This window comes from Dermacentor albipictus, chromosome 6 (genome assembly GCF_038994185.2).
Source record: "Dermacentor albipictus isolate Rhodes 1998 colony chromosome 6, USDA_Dalb.pri_finalv2, whole genome shotgun sequence".
Lineage (NCBI taxonomy): Eukaryota > Metazoa > Arthropoda > Arachnida > Ixodida > Ixodidae > Dermacentor > Dermacentor albipictus.
Window position 1 is genome coordinate 50124357 of NC_091826.1, and position 22335 is coordinate 50146691.

The 22335-nt window shown below is 49.3% G+C and overlaps 1 pseudogene; it reads left to right on the forward strand.

Annotated features, from left to right (window-relative positions):
• Nucleotides 1-1634: 1634 nt before the first annotated feature.
• LOC139047023 (uncharacterized) lies at nucleotides 1635-20820 on the forward strand (annotated as a pseudogene).
• Nucleotides 20821-22335: the final 1515 nt, after the last annotated feature.

Genomic DNA, 22335 nt, shown 5'->3' on the forward strand with positions numbered 1-22335 from the left:
GTAATAATTGGCTTGTGATCATTGTTGTACACGGCAAGCGGTTGCACTTTCACCTGCACATCGGTGACGAGTGGTGGGTACGTTGACATTGGTGAAACACTTGAGGCCGAAGCGCTCCAACATGAAAGGTAGGTATCCACGCCCCTTCGTGTCGGCTCGCATAGACATTGAAATCTCCCACCATGAAGATGGCTGTATTGGCGGCGGGCTTAATCTTCCCGAAGACACGCACCATATACGTTTCGATCCCGAGAAGTCCCACATGCAGTATTATTGTTCACGACTTCGGAGTAGGTGCTATGTTGCAACGCACCCGCGGTCCCTTCAGTCGAAGCAATGGACGATCGATTAAGAAGCCATCTTTCGAAACAGCATAAAAGCGCGAAGTTGCGCGTTGTGCGATTCTAGATCGAGCACATTTGAGTCCCCCTTAACTTGAACGGCTGGCAGGCTGATGACATTGTGGCGGATAAGTGACGCTGAACAGCTAGCAGCTTCTCACAGTGTCTGTAGTCCGCAATACAGACGTCCTGGATTTCGCCGTGGCGTGTGGAAATACCAGGCGCGTGGAATAATTGGCTAGTGTGCTGATTGGCACATCACGGAGTATTCTTATACGCAGTACCACGAAAGAACAAGCATGAAGCGTGTGGCACTACACGTCATTCACACATAATTATCAAACCGTATATATAGAATCTTGATTCTTTGGAATATTTTAGGTCGAATTTTGCCCTGCCGCATCTTGAACGAAAGACGTAAATATCTAAGTTCATGGCAATTTAGTCTTATTTTGTTTCGCATGCAAACCCTGCGCGCGTAGAAATGTTCTATATATAACTGCCATAAGGAAGTCTATATATCTTCACTGTACACTAAAAGAAATGTTTGCGCACTCTTGTAGCTTATCTTGTCCCGAGAGCACAACCGCCATGTACCTTAACTGCTTGCCTTTGGTTTCTCTATCTGCGCGCCCGGTACTTGCAGATCACGAAGAGCATGCGCGTTATCAGCGGGACGCAGCATTTTTGAGAGTAATCTTAGGAGCAAGAAGTTCTGAAGAAAGCAAACGCAAAACAGGTGACGGTTATTGTTTGGGGACAAGAGAGAGAGAGCAAGAGCAGGAAAGGCAGGGAGGTCCACCAGACGTGCACCCGGTTCGCTACCCCTTCAGCGGTGGTGGGTGAAGGGGAATTAAGAGAGGAAAGAAGGAGGAGAGTAAGCACTGAGTGCTTGTGGGAGGCACACTGTGCACATGGACACTCTAAACGGTCTCTGAAGCTGGTGCACTTCAATTATTGTGCCAGCGCACGAATCGCTTTTCGGTGCCAGTGATGGTTGTGGCCACGGTCCGAGTATCTGTAGTGAACACAAAAATGCCGCGGATATGGTGGCTAGAGGGGGAGGTGTCAGCATCGGCTGGGCGGTGCGGCATTTTTTCATGACAGCGGTAGGTGGCGCGCTCGTCGTCTCCGAGATGCCTAGCGTGATGTGTTTGCGCAAACTCTTCGGCTCCAAGCGCGCGTCGTGAAGTCTGTGGTGAAGTTAGCTTCGCCTTCCTCGCTTTTGTTTGCTTGTCATAAGAAGTTCTGAGTAACCTTCTTGACCTACGCCACTGGAAAAATTTGGTCGGTATGCAGAGTAAGCTGGATGATCTCCTGGATGTGGGCCACCTAAATGAAGTTCACGAGATGGTAAAGCATTGTGATGCGATGCCAGATCATCGTGAAATGGTGGGATCAAATAGCGACTCTCGCATACCCTACTACGTTAGCGGGTATGTTACCAGGAAAATGCTAATGAGAACAAAGTGCGAATAGTGTTCTCTAGCTGTTGTTTCAAGCAAAAGACTCGCGCTTGCTTCCGGAAGAGTCGTGCGTTACCAACCACATGGATAGAGGTGGCCTACTTTACCCATCTCAGGCACTAACAGACTTGGTTGCTGCGATGGAAGATGCCTTCACGCATTGTTTCAGCTTTAACAAGTTGAAGGCTGACAGTATCATGTGCCTTATTTCCTGCCTGTCAATAAATAAGCTGGATATGGTTGGCTGTGCGCAGCATAGCGTAGAAATCACCAACCAAGTGATACGGCTTTTTGTCATCACGAGGTTGCACGTCCTTGTCGCAGGAGAGAACGCATCGAAGCAAGGGAAGCGAGAAAAAATTAAGTACCTCAAGTTGAGGTGCACAACATAACTGCATAACTGCAAAGTTGATATCAGCAAGACCAACATAAAGCGTTTGTATATGTAAAACAGGAATTGTTCACATCACATTGTATGCCCAGAAATATCTGCATTCATTCATTCATTCACAAAACTTTATTAGTGTCCTGAAGCCCGGTCTTTTCAGACCGAGGCGGGCCGCGTCCTCGTCGGCACCGCCAGGCCGAGCCTTATGGCGTCATAGTGGACCCTCTGGACACAAGCTCTTCATATCAAGAAATATCTGCATATCTGAACAGAATTTCCTACCCGACAAATTATTGTTTGCACTGCACCTCGCTCACCGTTTCTGGGTATATACCTCCATTATATATTGGATTTGCGCTCCATTTCGTGTCATATTGTTTGTTTGAGAGCTAACAACGATGTATATAGAGTCGTGTGTATTATTTTATTAACAATAAATATTCTTTTTAAGGCATTTTTGGCATTATTTGAGCGGTACTAAATACGCGAACTTAGTTCTTTGCAGGTTTCTAATATTGGAAACCAAATTTCCCTTAACGCTCTCATATTATGCTAAGTTTTGACCATTGGTACCTACAGTTCTACCTTTCATTGCAAAATTAAATAAACTTGAAATAATCATGTTTCACTCGAGCGGCCCGTTTCAACTGAGGCGCGCACCAACCAGTAGACGATTAGGACAAGCGCCTGTAGCTGAAGGCACTAATAAAGTCACGCCAGACAGAACTGCATACGGCACCCCATAATAGTCCCTTAAAATGTTAAAGCGGCATTGGCAAACTGCAAACGACCGCCTACTGCGGAAGCTTTCTGTTTGGTGCAATTATGAGTTTCACAAGTGTTGCACTGAGCGCGAAGCTAAAGCGCGGCGATAAAATGACCAAAATTTAGTAGATAGTACGTTAAGCCAGCTGCAGTGATAAAGTCGCCTAGCCTTTAAAATGATTTTCCGATGCGCGTATTGCGCCCCAAGAAGCCGCGGAGCGAGAAAGCACTTCACGGCGGAACCAAATAACCGCAGCGGACCTTAGCCAGCGTACGGGAGGCATCTCGGAGCCGACAGCAGCGCCGCCGCATCGTCCTGAAAAAATGCTGCCTCTCCGGCGCTCCGATGCTGACACCTCCCCCTCTAGCCACCATACTATAGTGCCTAGCACGGTGTAAGAATAATTTAGGTGTTGACAGTGCGGCCGGCGCACCGTCCTGGTTGTGTTCGCCGCCGGCGCTGTTTCCGTTTCCCGGCGACAGGTGGCGCTAGTAGGTGGAGGCTCTCGGATTTGCGCTGCGTAGGTTATCGATGCTAAGCGTTGCTCGTTTGTCGAGCTCGATATCGGGGTATATAGAAAAGTATGCACAGGCATGAATACACCGGGATTCTGCAGTAACAAGACTGATTATCTAAATGAATGTGCAACTGATTTCTCGACGACGTTTTTATTATAGATCTGGTATCTAGCATACGTTGAAGCCAGTGTATCAATCGTATTTTCTAGTTGCGCCCGCCAATGTTAGCTAATTAAAGCAAAAATAAATAAATTGTAGCCGGATTTTCGGGGAAATAGCGTAAGGACAGCTAGCCAAAATGCCGTTCCGAGCTTCGGTCGTCAACCCAGCAATCTCGCGCTGTGCGCTGGCGGTGCGGCTGCCGCCGCTGCTCATCTTCCTCTTTACAAAATAAACGTCCTCAAAGCACCTTGAACCATTGCACCTCTAGCTTACACATGTACTTGGTTACAAACTTCGCTCGACACGCGACCCCTACGCAGGCTTCTGCTCAGTGTTAAGGCGATGGCGGTTATACTTTGCGCCAGTACTGCAAGCCGTGTGCAGTACAGCTTGATGAAGGGCATGTCACACGGCTAAATCCATCGCAACTCTCAAAGCAGTATATCTTGCGCTAGTTGCCCATGAATGGGCATAATTTTTCTATTCTACTCTGTCATTTCAAGAGAACAATGCGCGCTCTTATATTAGAAAAAAAAATGTCCGACCTGAAGTAGGTCTGGTGGTGTGTACAGTGCTCTTACATTTGTGTAGAATATTAGGAATGGCATGCTGAAAGGGGGGCTGAACATATAATTTATTCTGTTACAAAACTATACATTGCATGGCACAAACTGTTTAATACATACATTCACAAAAAATCTAACAAAATTAGTACATTCTGTAAACTTGGCAACACGATTCAGGATGAACAAAGTTTCGCAAGCTTTTTTTTCTCTTGAGCTTGTTTTTTCAAGTTCATGGTTGCAGCTTTGCAGTGCTGCCTCATTCTCATGGTTAAGAAATAGTGCAGAATTTGTGCAATGACCTCTTCTTTGTGCTGAGCACATGGAAAAGTCAAGGTCTTTGTGTCAAGCACATGCTCCACCGTTTCCCAGTATACAGACTGACTGTCGGCATTTTTTGCAAAGTGCTCCTCAGCTACTCTCAACAGCTCAAAGAGATTCGCGTTGGGGTGCAACAGTCCACCCCTGCTCTTTGTGTTGGCCAGGGATGCTTCAGCAGAGCTGTTTTGCGGAATGGTAAAAGCAGACCGGCAACAATCGCACGTGGTGGCTTTCATCAACTTTCGGCTCAAGAATCCAACCACATAGTAAAGTATGCAGTCAACGACTTGCGCTGTATCCTTTCCGTTTACTGTGATAACATCCTCACATTCCCAGTCCTCAACAAGAATCAGTTTATCAAGCTTTTCTTTTAGCTGATCAATGAAGCCAGGCGAAGAGTTGCTTGCACTGCCTAGTTCGATCAGGGCTCTGAAGTCTGATGCGTCTAGTAATGGCTTCTCATCGACCACGCAGCAATTGCCAAACTTGGGAGGCCTCAGAAGGCTGTAAATGGACATTGTATTGTACAGTTGCATAAATGTTGGCATTGAAGGATGGTCATTCTGGCTTCCAGCAAGTCTTATCTTGCCAAAGAATCTTTCGATCGGATCTTGATTCATTTTATTTGTAAGAACGTATCTGAACTCGTACTGATGCAAAAGAACCTCACAAAGCTCTTTAGTTGATCTCAAGGTAACTCGGAGCCCTTCAGAAGTGCTTTTTGTCAGGAACATATCTTTCGTGATATTTCCACTCTGCAGCTCTTTTTCCCAGTTATCCAACCATTCTACCCCACGTGACAGAATGCCTAGGTCAGAGCCCTGCTTTGTGACACCTTCATGAGGAAACCGCCGGTTCAAGGCATCGAAAAGATTATTAAGAAACAATGTGAATTCTTGCGTGGCTTCAGTGTCTCCCAGACTGCGCACACCACGGTTTCTGTAAAATTCAATACCTGCTGCCATCGAGCGACTGAACACTTGCGTGGCAAGCTTTACCCGCATCTTTTCACAGTTGCTTGGATAAATGTGGGAATGTGTTATTTTTGGACACACCTTCAAAGCTCCAACATTCGCTTGGTCTTCTTTATAAACTGCTGCATAGTCCTCCCACCTAATCCAACGTCCCTCCTTTTTCAGGTACCTTTGTTGCAAAAGACGGTTCCTGATGCATTTAAAGAGGTGTGGAGCATCAGAAAATGCAAAAACTTTTCGTGTGGGGTCGCTTGGATGTGTGAAGGAGTTCCGGCAGGCTTCTAGTGACCCACTTATACCCAGTGTTCGCCACATAGTCCTGTTTGTCGAAGCTCCATCACAAACAAACCCATGAATTTTTGCTCCAGCTTCCTCCATAAGTAAAATTGCCTGAAGGAGCAACTGTGCAAGAATAGTACCCCTCGTGGCACCTTTTGCTGCAAAAACACCTATTGGCTGAGCATAACTTTCACCAAAAGGGCAGAACATAAAAACAAGAGCATGGTCTGCAAGCTCGGTACTGTTTTCCGTCTCTGATGCCAGACCGACGTAGGTCATTGTCTTTGAGTTGACAGCCTTACTTTTACGGACTTGCATCTCATCAAAGATGATAATACCGTGCCGCTTGAAGTCATCTTTCTTTTCAAGTTTCTTTTTTAAGGCTATGAAGAACTTACTATCAAAGCCTGTTTTAAACCCACCAATGAGATGTAGCGGTGTATTGTTCGTACTGAAGGCAAGGCGAGAATTTCACTCTCCATCAAGAATCTGTATCCTCCAGGTGACCTAATATGGAGGAGAAGGCAGAGCAAGATCCAGTCATCTGAGTATCTTCTACCGTTTTTTGAGCGAGCTTTGCCTGCAGCTACACACTCTTTCAACACCAGCTTTTGCGCTTCAGGAAGGTTTGCTTCTCTGGAAAGGCGTTCGAGTGTTTCATCACTGATTTCTAGTAGTTTTGATTTGCAGTTAGCCAATTCTTGTTCAAGATTATGTTTTTGTTTTTGAAGCCGCACTTTTGACTTGTAGCAGGCAATCCTGGCGCGCCGCAACATTTCAATGCGTGTTTTTTTCGATGGACTGGCCGGAATGCGAATGTGTTTCAGTTGAGAATTCTTTTTCTTTCGTGCAGCATGAATACGAAGTACATCTTTTAACTTAGCACATGCATTGCAACTTGTACTCTCTGTCACTAGTAGGCAACGGTTGTGCCGCCAGGTTCCACATTTGTCAATATATGCGCACTCGGGGCGTATATTATTGTACATTTCACCACTGGGACCACCTGCACACACATGCATTTCATGAAAGACCCGTACTGCACACTCTATATCAGCTGGGGAATTCATGGGCAAACCAGAACTTATGGTCTGTACGTTAACAAAACGGCCATAAACAAAACATTTCACTGACAAGGAGTCATTATGTGATGTGGTTACTTCTAGTACTTTTCTATGAAAAGGCGCCTGGTTACTCTCTTTCGGCAATTCTAGCTCACTGAAAACAACAGATTTAACCCCAAATCTGTCAGAAACTTGGACTGCCCAGGCTTCACTTGGGAGTTTAAGGCTGGAAGCACAGCCTGACACAGCGGAAATTGTCATTTGCTGTCCTCCGTCCTGGAGGAACAGGGACTCGGTGGGTCGGTGCTCTTGCGTTGGTCCATGACTTCTCTCTTGCTCCGTAGTTTTTTGAGATGAGGAAGAAACTTGTTGCTGAATGAAAAGAAATGATAGAATTAGGAATGTTTCTGCCGTCCGAACTAAGCCAAAGTTTCGTTTACGTCATCTATATTATGTCATTACTTCTCTTAACAAGTCGGTGTTATATGTTTCTTACTATTTTATTATTTCTTATTAATCTAAAATTTTCCTGTTACCAACCTCTTCTTTAACGTCTGAACGGCGCTGAAATTAAATAAATGAATGTGCACTTTCCGGATGGCACCTAATAGTGAGCAAAGCTTATGCGATTACTAGCACACTGTGCTCTTAGATGTCCAATGAGATCCTGGCTAATTAATTATAATCAAATAAATATACTGAAGGGAAGAAAACACGGCTGCAGCAACCGTATCGTATTTACGATAATTTCCGCTCAGTAGGTATTGTAGAACAATATCATGATTTGTTGCGCCTAGTGAGCTTAGGTGAAGCGGCTGGAGGAATGCCACCTGAATTTAAAACAGGAAATTACCTTTTCAGCTGTGTGACTAGGTGCGTCGGCAGTGCATGTGCCACTCAATGTGTCAGTATCGTGTTGAAAAGGATCCTTTTCTTCACGTGGAGGGGGCGCGACGCTGCTGAAATCCAAGCGTGGCCTCTTACAAGGCGCGTCTGTTGATTCGGCATCAGAATATTTTGAACTCGTTGTGTCAACCAGCAATAAACTTGGTGTATTTTCAACGGCCAGGTGTAGCTCTTCAGAAGCATTCGACGCTTCTGGCTGTCCTTGCTTCTTAGGCTTCTGAGAAGTCGGCGGCAGAGCCTGCCGTTTCCGCGGAGGTTTTCTCGTTTTTTGCTGCACAGTCAAGTATCCTGGGCAATTCGGGAAAATGCTAGGCACAGCGTCGGGTGAGAGCACCGGCTTTTTTTGTGCGTGCGGAAGGACGTTCCCCTTGTATTCCGCGTGATATGTTGCAGAGATCACTTCATTCGGGAAGTGCTTCGCGCACACGTGGTCGGTAGGCTGCAAAACTCTGTCTGCTCTCGGAATCGCCCGTCGCCACTTTTCTAAACGTTCGGGTTCACGCGGAGCCTTGAAAAGCGACACACGCTCCGTGCATGTCCGATACCCCGACTTGCAATTCGGTACAAAGCACTTCTTGCCCATTTTGAAGCGCAGCAAGCCTGAGCGCAACTAATTGCACTCGGCGTCACATGACGCGGCGTGGTATACGTTGAGTGAATCCCAGCAGAATACCAATCAGCCGAACAATGCACTCACAGGACTGACAGGCACAACCAAACACTTTTCGAGAATCCGGAGAAGCCTTCACACACACACACACACACACACACGAGTTTCAGCAAGTACACTTCTGCACCTATACCACGTGTATTCACCCCGCGCGTGGCGTGAAAATTTCTGAACGCACCCGAGCGGGCAGCGCGGGCCCCTGGGCTCCCATACTACAGCGCCATCTGTACCCTTGCGGCGAAAACTACCGCCGATTCAAGGTCATCTGCGAACACAATCTGCCCGCGCGTTCTCTCTACGGGGAGCGGCGAGTGTCAGCACCTAAATTATTCTTACACCGTGGTGCCTAGACTATAACCATACCGCGGATAAGCCGCGGTGCTGCCAGCGCGGAACAGAGCCGACCGCAGTCGACCGTAGCCAGCCGGCCGCCGATAGAGGGCCGGCGCTACAGTGGCTAAAAGGGGAAGTGTGATTATCCCCGAGCGGCCACTATGGGAGTCGCTGACGCTGCCTAGCGACGCCACCACCAGATGGCGCTCGATCCTGTTTACACGTCGTCGTCGAGTTGAGCGCTTTTACAGCGGGTGACTGCGAGTTTCCTACACGTGTTGTCGGAGTTTTTTCAGTCTGCTTGCTAACATTTTCGTCGAAGTTTGTGCGAATGACGCACAATGAGCCGCCGTCAAAGCCATTGTTTTGTGCCCGGATGCACGACTGGTTACAAGTCATGCAAGAACTTGTTTTCATTGTTCGAAGTCCCGAAGGAAGACGCTGTGTTTCAGAAGTGGCAAAGGAACATACCGAGAGCAGACAAGCCGCTTGAATGCAACGCAGCCGTATGTGAGCTGCATTTCGATCAGTAGTTCATCTCACGACACTTTGAACACTCCATTGACGGCCAAACAGTGCTCTTGGACCGAAGCAGGCCACTTCTTCTGCCGGGCGCCGTACCGACGATATTTCCAAATGTACCAAAGTACCTCTCCAAGGCAGTTCCGAAGAAAAGAAAGCCTAAAGAGAGGTCAAGCTTGAATCCCCCAGTGCCATCAAAAAGGCGTCGAAAGGATGGGCCGCTGCAACCACCTTCGCAAAACGACGTTGATCACTTTGATCTACCTGTGCCTTCCGACAATGAAGACCCACATCACTATAAGAATGTCCGTCTTCCGTCCAGCCGGTGGGGAAAGCACATTCTCAGCGAAGAACCGTTAAAGGTAGCTTACCGTTATATTTGCTAACTTCCCGCCTGAGCCAGGATCCCATAGAGAAGTTGTTTGGCATAATTCGCCAGTTTTCGGGATGTAATGATCATCCAACCTCAGCACAGTTCCTTACTGCTGTTAAATGTCTCAGCTTCAATAATTTAGTAAAAGCTCTAGACACAGGCAACTGCTCAGGTGGCGCAATCGTGTCATTTGTCGGACCAGCTGAGGCAGCTGGCCGACCAAGTGGACAACTTGATTGGTGCAGGAAGAATTGTGACGAAGCCTCCAGCGTGCTTGAAACATCATCCTTGTGCACTGATCATCCTTATCCGGAGAAGCATAGTGATGCAAGGCTGGTATTTTATTTGGCTGGCTATGTGGCCCGACGGAAAATACTAACAACGAAATGTCGGGACTGCTTTGAGCAGCTGTTGACATCGGTTGAAAATTCATATGAAGCTCTCCCATCTTTCACCCAGTTTTGTGATAAACGAGGGCTTCTGTATCCCTCAAGACAACTTTTTTCATTCGTGGAAGCTTTGGAGGATAGCTTCACAATGTGGTTCAGTTGGAAGAAAGTCCAAAGAGATAGCGCCACCGATATTTTGCATTGTATGCAACACGTGCCTTCCATTGGTTGTGATGCCCACAAAGAAGCACTGTCAAGCAATATAGTGAAGTTTTTTATCTTGACACGACTTCACTTTTACATCAAGTCTTTGAACAAAGAAAGAATATCAACGCGAGAAAAAAAGAAATATCTGAAGATGCGCCACACTACATAACCAACATAACAATGCGGATGCTCACTTTGCCTAATCTTCACTTGCTGAATAAAACCGATAAAAATTAAGAAGCTTGTGTGGATCTCAGTTATTTTTTATTTTCATACACAGTGCTATGGTGCCTGTTTGTTAGGAATTAGTAGTCAACACCAGCATGCCAGCAATATTGAATCTCCAGTAATGCAGATCATCTCACAAGGTGAACCGATTAACTAACTCAGACCTCACGGGTTAATGAGGAGCAAGATCAGCAGGAGGGCACGAAGGCAGTTACAATAAGGTCATTTTCGCAGTATTATTTAGGAGCTAATGCCGCGGTCGTGATAAATTAGTTTCGGATATAGGTCAAACATGGCGCCGTTCAACAGATCAGCGTCGCTTGTCGAATGGATAAACGCAGATCTCGGCACTAATACGCTCTGTGTTTAGTCTAGTAAACATGTGAAACTGCGATCGCGTGGCCTCCGCTGTAGAATCATCGCCACCAGACGCATGCACGGAATAGGCAGCTGTAGATGCATTTTGGACCGGCTTTTGCAACAGCGCAAAGCGAAGTGCGGAGGCCATGCGATCGTAGCTGCCTCAGATATGGCTTCATTATGACTGCAGCTAATCTAAAAAAAAAGGAGTGTAGAACACCAAGCTGCCTCAGTACCGCGACTGGAATGCCACAGTGCCTACAGCAGACCGCCGCCTCCGAGCGACGTGTAAGCGAATGCGAGCGCCACCTGAGCGGAACATCCGAGAAGCCCACGCGAGAGGCGGCGCCTTGCGCACACTTCCCCTATTCTAGCCACTGTACCGGCGCACAAATAATGGATGGATGTGTGTTGTTTAGTGGCGCAAGGGCCAGGTATGGCCAAAGAGCGCCATGACTGATAATGTTGTGTTAAGCGCTGATTTGTGAGTGGCGATGGTGGAATGTAACATGGCTGTAAAGTGGCCTAAAATCAATCAGTGACATGGAAGCGTAAAATAGGATATAGCATAAAATTATGATAGTGATACATGTACTGGTCTCTGGATATAGTACGCGTGATAAGTGATCATGGAGCTAAAATGCGAGAATATGTAAATAGCACTAATGCCTCCGGGGGCCTTTGAGTACAAAGGCTGAGAGGCAGGTGCTTTCTTTTATTGCACCTACCGCAGCAGAAACCTCTGTTAGAGGCTGTGCTACGGATTTCCTGGGGCTATAATATGGAAACTATCTACATCTTTTAAAAATCGAAACAGGGATTCACGTTTGAAGAAAGGTTCTATGCCTACAATCATTTGAGGATGAAGTGGAATTTGTTGCCGGTGAGGTAATGGAAAATGCTTTTTCCTATTTGCATCTAATTCTCTGCATTGCATCAGGATGTGAAGCACGGTAAGTGGCTCACCACACTTATCACACATGGGTGGATCACCACCTGACAAGAGGTATGCGTGTGTACTGTATGTATGTCCTATTCTAAGTCTGCAAAGTATTACTTCCGTGTGGCGGTTCTTTGATACCGGCGGCCAGTTGCCAAGATATGGCTTGATAACATGAAGTTTATTTTCTGTTTCTTTATCCCACAACCGCTGCCAGAAAGCCCTGAGCGCTTTCCTTATGGAGGGCTTAAGGTCCATTACAGGGACAGTCATGGAAATGTCTGCAGCGTTCGCGTTGATGGATGTGGCTAGCTGGTCAGCCAACACGTTTCCTTCAATCTCGCGGTGCCCCGGCACCCAGCATACCACGATTTGCTGCTTGGAAGCATCGGTGGTTAGTAATGCTGAGTAAAGAGATACAATGATAGGGTTTTTATATTTTTTCACAGTTTTCAAAGCGTTTACAACGCTCAATGAATCTGTGTATATAATTGCCTTGGGGATATTACTTTCTTTAATGTGTTTAACGGCAGCCAATATGGCGTAGGCCTCTGCTGTAAAGATACTTGTGCTCGTGTGCAGAACACCGGTATCCGAAAAGGATGGACCGACTGCTGCGTAAGATACGCCAGAATTACACTTTGATGCGTCTGTAAAGAATTCAGGACATGAGTATTTGTGCTGTAATTCCAGGAAGTACATTCGTATATGCGCGAGAGGAGCGCGTTTTGTAACAGCTATGAAGGATATATCACACTCTATTGGTTGCCACTGCCACGGTGGGGGCCGTATAGCAGGGGACATAGGATGGTATTCAAGCAGGGGAAAACTTGTTTCTTCAGCCATGTCTCTAACACGCATGGAGAAAGGCTGTGCCACTCTGGGCCGGTTGCGGAACAGTTGGCGACTGGACAAATCGTTTACGGTGTAATACGCGGGATGCTGACTGTTTCCGTTCACTCTAAGAAAATACATGAAAGACGAGTATGTTCTCTGCAGTTGAAGTGACCATTCATCCGATTCAACGTACAGACTTTCCACTGGGCTTGTTCTAAAGGCACCTGTGGACAGGCGAATTCCTAAGTGGTGGACAGGGTCCAGCATCTTTAGAGCAGTTGGAGTAGCCGACTGGTAGACTATGGCTCCGTAGTCTAGTCGTGTGCGTATGAGGCTTTTATACAAATTCATGAGACATTTTCTATCACTGCCCCAGGTTGTGCGTGATAGAACCTTTAAGATATTCATTGTTTTCATGCATTTGTTTTTAAGATACTTTATGTGCTGTATAAAAGTTAATTTCGCGTCTAAAATTATGCCTAGAAATTTATGTTCCCTGTTTACAGGCAGACGCGCATCATGCAACACAATTTCAGGATCAGGATGTAGTCCTCTTTTTCTAGAGAAAACAACACAGGTGCTTTTTTGTGGGTTCAGTCTGAACCCGTTTTCATCAGCCCATTTGGAGACCTTGTTAAGGCCAAGCTGGACCTGTCGCTCACAGATTGCAAGAGAACTTGATTGAAATCCTATCTGCACATCGTCAACATATGTTGAATAAAAGATGTTATGTGGTATGTGTAGACGGAGAGAATTCATTTTCACTATAAAGAGCGTGCAGCTGAGCACCCCGCCCTGCGGCACTCCAGTCTCCTGTACGAATTTCCGTGACAAAACATTGCCCACACGAACACGGAATGTCCGATTTGATAGATAACTTTCGATTACATTGAACATATTTCCGTGGATACCTAAGTGTGAGAGGTCTCTCAATATCCCGAACTGCCACGTAGTATCATAAGCTTTCTCCATATCAAGGAATACAGATAAGAAAAACTGCTTATGGACAAAAGCTTCACGGATACGTGCCTCTATGCGTATAAGATGGTCACTGGTAGATCGACCCTCCCGAAACCCGCACTGGTATGGATCGAGCAAATTGTTTGATTCGAGGAAGTGCAGTAGGCGACAGTTAATCATTTTTTCGAAAACTTTGCAGAGGCAACTTGTTAGTGCTATGGGTCTGTAGCTTGACACAGAGGAAGGATCCTTTCCTTGCTTTAGAATTGGGATTACAATTGCCTCCTTCCAAATAGAGGGGATCTCGCCTGAAAACCATATAATGTTGTAAAGGTAAAGGAGGGTTTTTTGTGTTTCGGAGGGTAGTTGTTTCAACATCTCATATATTATGCGGTCTGAACCTGGGGCGGATGTATTACAACAGTTCAGTGCTGCCTGCAGTTCTGCTATGGAGAATGGTTCGTTGTACGCCACACTTTTAGCACATTTTCTTTGTAACTTTTGCTGTTCTATTCGCGTTTTGTTCTTTAGGAATGTTTCGGTGTAGTGTGAGGAGCTGGATATGTGTTCAAAGTGTGTGCCAAGAAAGTTGGCTTGATCTTCCAGGCTTTCTCCGTGACTATTTACTAAAGGCAGGGAATACGTTTGTTGTCCATTAACCTTTTTCACTCTATTCCATACTTTTGTCTCATCTGTGTACGAGTTGATGCTTGATATAAACTTCGCCCAACTCTCTCGTCTTGCTTGCCGGCGCGTTCTCCTTGCCTGGGATTTTACATGTTTAAAGTTTTCCAGGTTTTCAGCTGTAGGAGAATCGCGAAATATCGCCCACGCTTTGTTCTGGTTCCTCCGTGCTTGCCTGCATGCATCGTTCCACCAGGGAACACGCCGCTTGGAACCCACGCCGCTCGTTTGTGTAATACATTTACAGGCGGCATCCAGTATAAAAGCTGTAAAATATGCAACAGCATCATCTATGGTTATACCAGACATCTCAGTCCACGTCATGTAAGTAAGAGTTCGGTACCGTTCCCAATCGGCTGAGTCAATCTTCCACCGAGGGACCAGCGGGGGAAGTTGATCTTGTTTCGGCGTGGTTAGGATTATTGGGAAGTGGTCACTCCCATACGGGTTGTTAAGCACATTCCATTTAAAATAGGGTAAAAGCGTCGGCGATAAAATGCTAAGATCTATGGCAGAGTATGACTTGTTGGACAGGTTAAAATATGTGGGCTCCTTCGTGTTCAAGAGACATGTTCCAGAGGAAAAAAGCACCTGTTCAATGACGCGACCTCGCGCATCACAGCGTGAATCGCCCCACAATGTACTGTGTGCATTAAAATAACCAAGAATAAAATAGGGGTCCGGGAGCTCATCTATTAATGACTCTAAGTCGCGTCTGTGAAGGTGATGATGTGGTGGTATATACAGAGAACAGATTGTAATGAGTTTATTTAAAAGTATGGCTCGAACGGCCACGGCCTCAAGGGCCGTTTGGAGCTTTAAATGCTGACACGCTACACTTTTGTCAGCAATAATAGCTACACCGCCAGATGCTGCGACAGCATCCTCGCGGTCTTTGCGAAACGTAACGTGCTTTCGGAGAAAGTTTGTGTGTGTAGATTTTAAGTGTGTCTCCTGTAAACACAGCACTTTTGGATTGTGTTTATGGATAAGATCTTGAACATCATCAAGATTCCTAAGTAGACCTCTGACATTCCATTGAATGATTTGTGTATCCATATTTTAAATTTAATTGGTGCTGTGTTTACGGAAACGGAAGGGATGTCTTAGATTACAGAGCCTTTCGAGGCCCTGTAACCGGGGTTTTGCTCTTTTTGAAGCGTTCGAGGGAACCTCGCCGCTCCTTAGGCGCCTGGGGCGCCTTGAGGTTAGGTGTAGTGTCCATTGCCTCTTGTGAGGCGCCGGACACCTGCTCTTGCGAGCGAGAAGTTTCCCGAGAGGGTCCCGCCTTGGAGGGCAAGACCCCTGGACCCACCAGCCCGGAGGTCGATGGGGCTCCCTGGGAGATTTGGCTGCGCCGGCCATTGCCAGCACTGGGAGGGACCTGGGAGGTTGAGGCAGCCTCGGCTGCGCCCACCTTCGGGGTCGATGGCCCCTTTTCCTCGGTTGGCGGAGCAGCGCTAGCTGCAACCACCGCGGGGGCAGATGGCGCAACTGCCGACTCACTGCGTGTGGGTCGGACAGTCGCCGGAGGCCGTTGTGACGCTGCCCCCTGACGCGCCACTTCGGCAAAGCTTTTCTTTGGCAGGTATGCAACCCGCCTGCGTGCCTCCTTGAATGATATATTCTCTTTTACTTTTATAGTTACTATTTATTTTTCCTTCTTCCAGGAGGGGCACGACCGCGAGTACGCGGCGTGATCCCCGTCACAGTTTACACAGTGGAAAGCATTCTCACAAGCTTCAGAGGAGTGTTCGTGCGCACTGCATTTCGTACAAGTTTGGCGGCCTCGGCAGCTCTGCGAACTGTGGCCAAAACGCTGGCACTTGAAACATCGGAGGGGATTTGGCACGTATGGTCTTACATGGAGCTTGATGTACCCGGCCTCGATTGACTCGGGCAAAACACTTGAATTGAAGGTGAGTATTAAGTGTTTGGTCGCTAGTTCTTTACCATCTCGCCTTATCTTAATTCTTTTGACATTTGTAACATTCTGTTCGCTGAAGCCCTCCAAGAGCTCAGCCTCAGTGAGCTCCAGCAAATCATCGTCCGAGACAACGCCGCGGGAGGTATTCATCGTGCGGTGCGGGGTTACTACTACTTGGGTCTCCCCAAATGATACTAGCTGTGGCAGCTTCTCAAATTGCTTCTGGTCGCGGAGCTCCAAGAGGAGGTCACCGCTAGCCATCCTCGACACCTTATATCCTGGGCCAAAAACTTCGGTAAGGGACTTAGATACTAGGAACGGGGAGATTGTTCGTACTTGTTTAGCTGGTTTTTCTGCGTGGATTACATGAAAGCGAGGAAAATTGTGGACTTGACGTCCGAAAAACTGAAAGACCTCTTCGGTGCGCCCTCGTTTCTGAGGGCGATCAGGGAGTTTAGGAAAAGCGTTTTCCATAGGTATAGTTGGGTTTTCGGCCGCGATGCCGACCACCCACCATGGAGCCCAACAGGGGGACGTGACAGGAGCTCCAGCTATAGAAACCCTGCCAACGCCAGCCGTACATCGCTGCTATAACCAAATACAGCATAACCAAGGCTGGCTAGCTACACAAGGTTAACCCTTGCCGCCGAGAAACTAGGAAGTGAGGAGAAGTGATGAGAAGACAGGAAAGATGAAAAAGACGAGAGAGAAAGACGAAGATTGGAGAGGAGGACAGGAACAGGCGACTGCCGATTTCCCCCGGGTGGGTCAGTCCGGGGGTGCCGTCTACGTGAAGCAGAGGCCAAAGAGGTGTGTTGCCTCCTCCGGGGGGCCTTAAAGGTCCGAGCACCCGGCATCGGCTCAACCTCTAGGATCCCCCTTTCCCCGGACACGGCTAAGCCGCGCACGGCTACACGCGGGAGGGTCCAACCCTCATGTGCTCGGGTCCGTGGTGTCGCAACGCACCAAACGCCTGCTGACGCAGACGCCCCTGCGGGGGGCGCACAAATAATAAAGATCAGTTGGCACCGAGACTCCAAGCCCCACGCCTCGTCTCTGCTTTCCTCGCGCGTGCCAATAAATGGTGACCCGGACGTGATCGCCATGGATTAGCCAAGCGACGCCGACAGCTCCACGGTAGCCGTACTTGATGTCAAGCTACCTCCGTTTTGGACTGGCGACCCGGAAATTTGGTTCGTGCAAGTTGAGTCGCAGTTCGCTGCACGCCGCATCACTGCTGACAGCACCAAATACCACCACGTGGTGAGCAACCTCCCGCCTTCGACGGCCAGCGAGGTGCGGGACCTACTGCTAACGCCACCCGCAGAGAACGCTTACCAGACGCTAAAAGACACATTGATTCGCCGTGTCACACCAACAGAGCCCGAGCGTCTCCAACAGCTACTGCGGGAGGCTGAACTTGGCGACCGCCGACCCAGCCAGTTGCTACGCCACATGAAACAACTGGCCGGCGACGCGACAGCGAGCGACGGTCATTTGGTGCGGGAACTGTTCCTGCAAAGGCTTCCCACAAGTGTACGGATAGGCCCCACGGCGTCGGGCGAGACAGACCTTGCCAAGATGGCCGAGCTCGCCGACAAACTCATGGCTGTCGCCGTGCCCACAGTCGCGTCGGTGCGCGCAGACGCACCGTCCGCCAGTTCCTTGCAAGAGATGCGAGAGGAAATTTCTCGCCTCGCAGACACCGTCGCAGCGCTGCACTCGAGTGGAAACCAGCGACCACGACAGCGTACCGCATCACAACCACAACAACGTAGGGTGTGCTGGTACCACCGCTAATTCGGCAATGCTGCACGGAACTGTGTGTCGCCCTGTGAAATTTCGGGAAACGCCCCGGGCCAGCACTGAGGGTGACCAGTGCCCCCGCCCCGCCGGACAGTCGCCCATCGGTTTTCTTCCTGACCGATCGGGAAAGAGGTGCTCGTTTCCTAGTCGACACAGGGGCGGAAGTTAGTGTCGTGCCGGCGTCGCCAGCCGACCGCAAACGACCGTGCGCAGCACCGTTGCAAGCTGTCAACAATACGACGATACCGACGTACGGGCAACGCTCCCTCTCGCTGGACCTGGGCCTCAAGAGGACGTTTCGGTGGATTTTCGTGCTGGCTGACGTAAAATTTGCCATGCTGGGAGCGGACTTTTTGCGCAACTTCGGACTGCTTGTCGATGTCCGCAACATGCGTTTACAGGACCCCATGTCACAAGCAGAAGTGCGCGGCAAGCCATCCAGGCATCCACCCCTCAGCCCCACGTTCGTAGCACCGCCTGGCGCTACACGATTCACTGCATCCTCGGCGAATTCCCCGAACTGACGCGGCCACCACAGGCCAGCGCGGCCGTCAAACACAATGTATGCCACCACATTGTCACCACAGGCCCACCAGTTTACGCACGCCCACGTCGCCTGTCCCCGCAAAAGCTGCAAGCAGCTCGACAGGAATTCGACCACATGCTCGAGCTCGGCATAATCCGCCCGTCCGCTAGTCCATGGGCGTCTCCACTGCACATGGTGCCGAAGTCTACACCAGGAGACTGGCGACCCTGCGGCGACTATCGAGCCCTCAATCAAGCAACCGTGTCCGACCGCTATCCGGTACCTCACATTCATGATGTCACGTCCAGCCTACATGGTGCGGCGATTTTCTCCAAGGTCGATCTCGTGCGGGCGTACCATCAGATCCCCGTGGCTCCAGAGGATGTATCAAAGACGGCGATAACCACGCTCTTCGGCCTGTTCGAGGTCCTACGCATGCCGTTCGGCCTGCGAAACTCCGGACAGACATTCCAGCGTTTTATCAACGGCGTTTTGCATGGCCTCGACTTCTGCCATGCATACCTCGACGACCTACTCATCGCAAGTGCTTCACCGGACGAGCATGAGGCGCATCTGCGATCCGCGTTTCAGCGCCTGGCGGAGCATGGCATCCTGGTGAACACGGACAAGTGCGAGCTGGGTGCCGACAAGCTGACTTTTCTTGGTCATGTTGTTTCAAGCTCTGGCATTCAACCTCATCCAGACAAGGTTAAAGTGTCGAGAAGTTTACACGACCCACCACTAAGTGCCAGCTCCTCGAGTTCGTTGGCCTTGTAAATTACTACCGACGTTTCGTAGCTCGGTGCGCGGCCGTTCTACACCCTCTCCACCTGCTGCTGTCGACACACAAAGGTGCGTCGCAGTTCGCTGCACGCCGCATCACTGCTGACAGCACCAAATACCACCACGTGGTGAGCAACCTCCCGCCTGCGACGGCCAGCGAGGTGCGGGACCTGCTGCTAACGCCACCCGAAGGGAACGCCTACCAGACGCTAAAAGACACATTGATTCGCCGTGTCACACCGACAGAGCCCGAGCGTCTCCAACAGCTACTGCGGGAGGCCGAACTTGGCGACCGCCGACCCAGCCAGTTGCAGCACTGCGAAGGTGCTGCTAGGGAGCTGCTCTGGACGGACGACGCCGAAGGGGCTTTTCAAAAGATCAAGAGACACCTCGCCGACGCCACACTTCTCGCCTACCCGCAACCGGGAGTCCCACAGTGCGTCATGGTCGACGCCTCGGACGCAGCTATGGGTGCTGTCCTTCAACAACTCAACAAAGGAGTATGGCAACCGATCGCTTTCTTTTCTCGGAAATTGACACCCACCGAGCAGCGTTACAGCACTTTCGGACGCGAGCTGTTGGCCGTCTACGCAGCAATCCGGCACTTTCGTCATTACTTAGAAGGGACGGAATTCTTTGTAATGACTGATCACAAGCCTCTCACCTACGCCTTACGCCAGCCCGCGAGCTGCGGCAGATGTCCTACATATCGGAATTCACCACGGATATTCGCCACATAAAAGGAGTAGACAACGCTGCCGCCGATGCTCTGTCGCGCAGCCCAGTAAATGCCATCACTCACACGGGAATAGACCTCGCAAATGTGGCGGCCGCTCAACGCGACGATGACGAACTGCGCCGTTTGCAGAAAACATCGACGTCACTCATCCTACAGTGGTTTCCTTTGCCCGGAGCAGGAGACATTTGTTGCGATGCATCTACAAGTAGCCCTCGACCATTCGTGCCTGCTTGCCTCCGTCGGGAGGTATACGCTTCGTTACACGAGCTTTCACACCCAGGAATCCGGGCGACCCAGAAGCTGCTCACGGCACGTTTCGTATGGCCTGGCATCAACCGCGATTCCCGACAGTGGACTCGCGAGTGCCTTAGGTGTCAACGGTCCAAGGTTCAGCGTCACACGGTGACACCGTTGGAGACTTTTCCAGGGCCAGATGCTTGATTCGACCACATCCATATGGACATAGTCGGACCATTGACACCTTGCCAGGGCCAAACGTACTTGCTCACTTTGGTCGACCGTTTCACGCGGTGGGCAGAAGCTATCCCGATTACCGACATGACAGCCGAAACTCTTGCTCGCGCTTTTGTCAACCACTGGCTATGTCGTTTTGGTGCACCTTCCTCCATTACAACGGACAGAGGAAGCCAATTTGAGTCTGTGTTGTTCGCCAGTGTGACGAAACTCATCGGCGCCTCACGCATCAGGACTACGGCCTACCACCCGATAAGCAATGGAATGGTCGAGAGGTTTCACCGGCAGCTGAAAGCAGCACTTTTGGCAAGTGAACATGAATCTTGGGTGGAAGCATTGCCTATCGTGCTCTTGGGCATACGCACAGCGTGCAAGGCAGATATCGGCTGCAGCGCTGCGGAACTTGTCTACGGCATGACGCTACGTCTTCCCGGTGATTTCTTCGCATCTGGCCAACAGCAAGCTCGCATTTCAGCCAGCGACTACGCATCTCGCCTCCGTGACATCATGAACAAGCTTCGAGCTACACCTCCGCGACAGCCCAGAGAGAGGAGGACACACGTGAGCAACGAGCTTGAGTCATGTAGTCACGTCTTTCTGCGGAACGACGCTGTACGACGACCACTACAAGCACCGTACGATGGGCCATTCAAGGCTCTCCGTCGTGGGCGGAAGACGTTCACTATCGAAATGCGGGGGCGGTGGGAAGTTGTCTCGTTGGACAGACTTAAACCTGCGTACATGGAAACGCAGTCCATGACACCCACCTCCACCCTGTCGCCTGGAACCCATACAAAAGTGCCTCGTCCCAGGGCAGCGGTTTCCACCAGGGCGGAAAACGCAGCCACGCCTGATACTCGCACCTACCACACGCGCAGTGGCAGACGTCTAAATGCGCCAAATCGCCTCAACCTCTAATCACACGAGTGTTTTGTCGTGTTGGTTCCGTTCGTGTTCTCACTAGGGGGGGGGGGGGTGCTGTAGTGAACACAAAAATGCCGCGGATAAGCCGCGGTGCTGCCAGCGCGGAACAGAGCCGACCGCAGTCGACCGTAGCCAGCCGGCCGCCGATAGAGGCCCGGCGCACAAAGAATAAAGATCAGTTGGCACCGAGACCCCAAGCCCCACGCCTCGTCTCTGCTTTCCTCGCGCGTGCCAATATATCGTTGACTCGGTGAAGGGTCTTGAGCCAAGTCGGTGTAAAGTTGCCCGCAGGAAGAAACGTTGTACATCGTAGCGAGGAAAAGTACATAATAGGTGCTCGATGGTTTCCTCGCACCCACAGGAGTCGCACACCGGGCTCTGCGGCACAGCAAGGTTGTTTCGCCGCGGGAAAGGCTAGACGGCAGTTGTAGCCGTAGCGTGGGGTCCAGTTTATGTAATCGGCAATTAAAGACACTGAAGACACATTGAGGACACAAAAGCAACTGAGCGCATGTACCATCACCTTCAGAGTGAGATATGCAATCATCTGCATAAAACCTGACCTTAACAGCGATTCGTGCCACCATATCATTAATAAAGAAAAGAAGCGACAAAGGACAAAATACTGAGCCCTGAGGAACACCAGAATCAACTTTCACATGTTTTGAACAGCAATGGCGAAAGGAAACAAATTGTTGTCTTTTTGTTAGGTATGAAGAAAGCTAACTCATGAACATTTTATTGTAAAGTACCTTGTCTCATTTGAAAAGTAATTTTTGTGCGAAACCTTATCAAAAGCTTCGGAGAAATCACTAAATATAGCATCTGTTTGTTGGCGGTGGCTAATGGATTTCACAAGATCGTGTACGATTTCAACGAGCTGTAGGTTGAAAAACCTTTTCTGA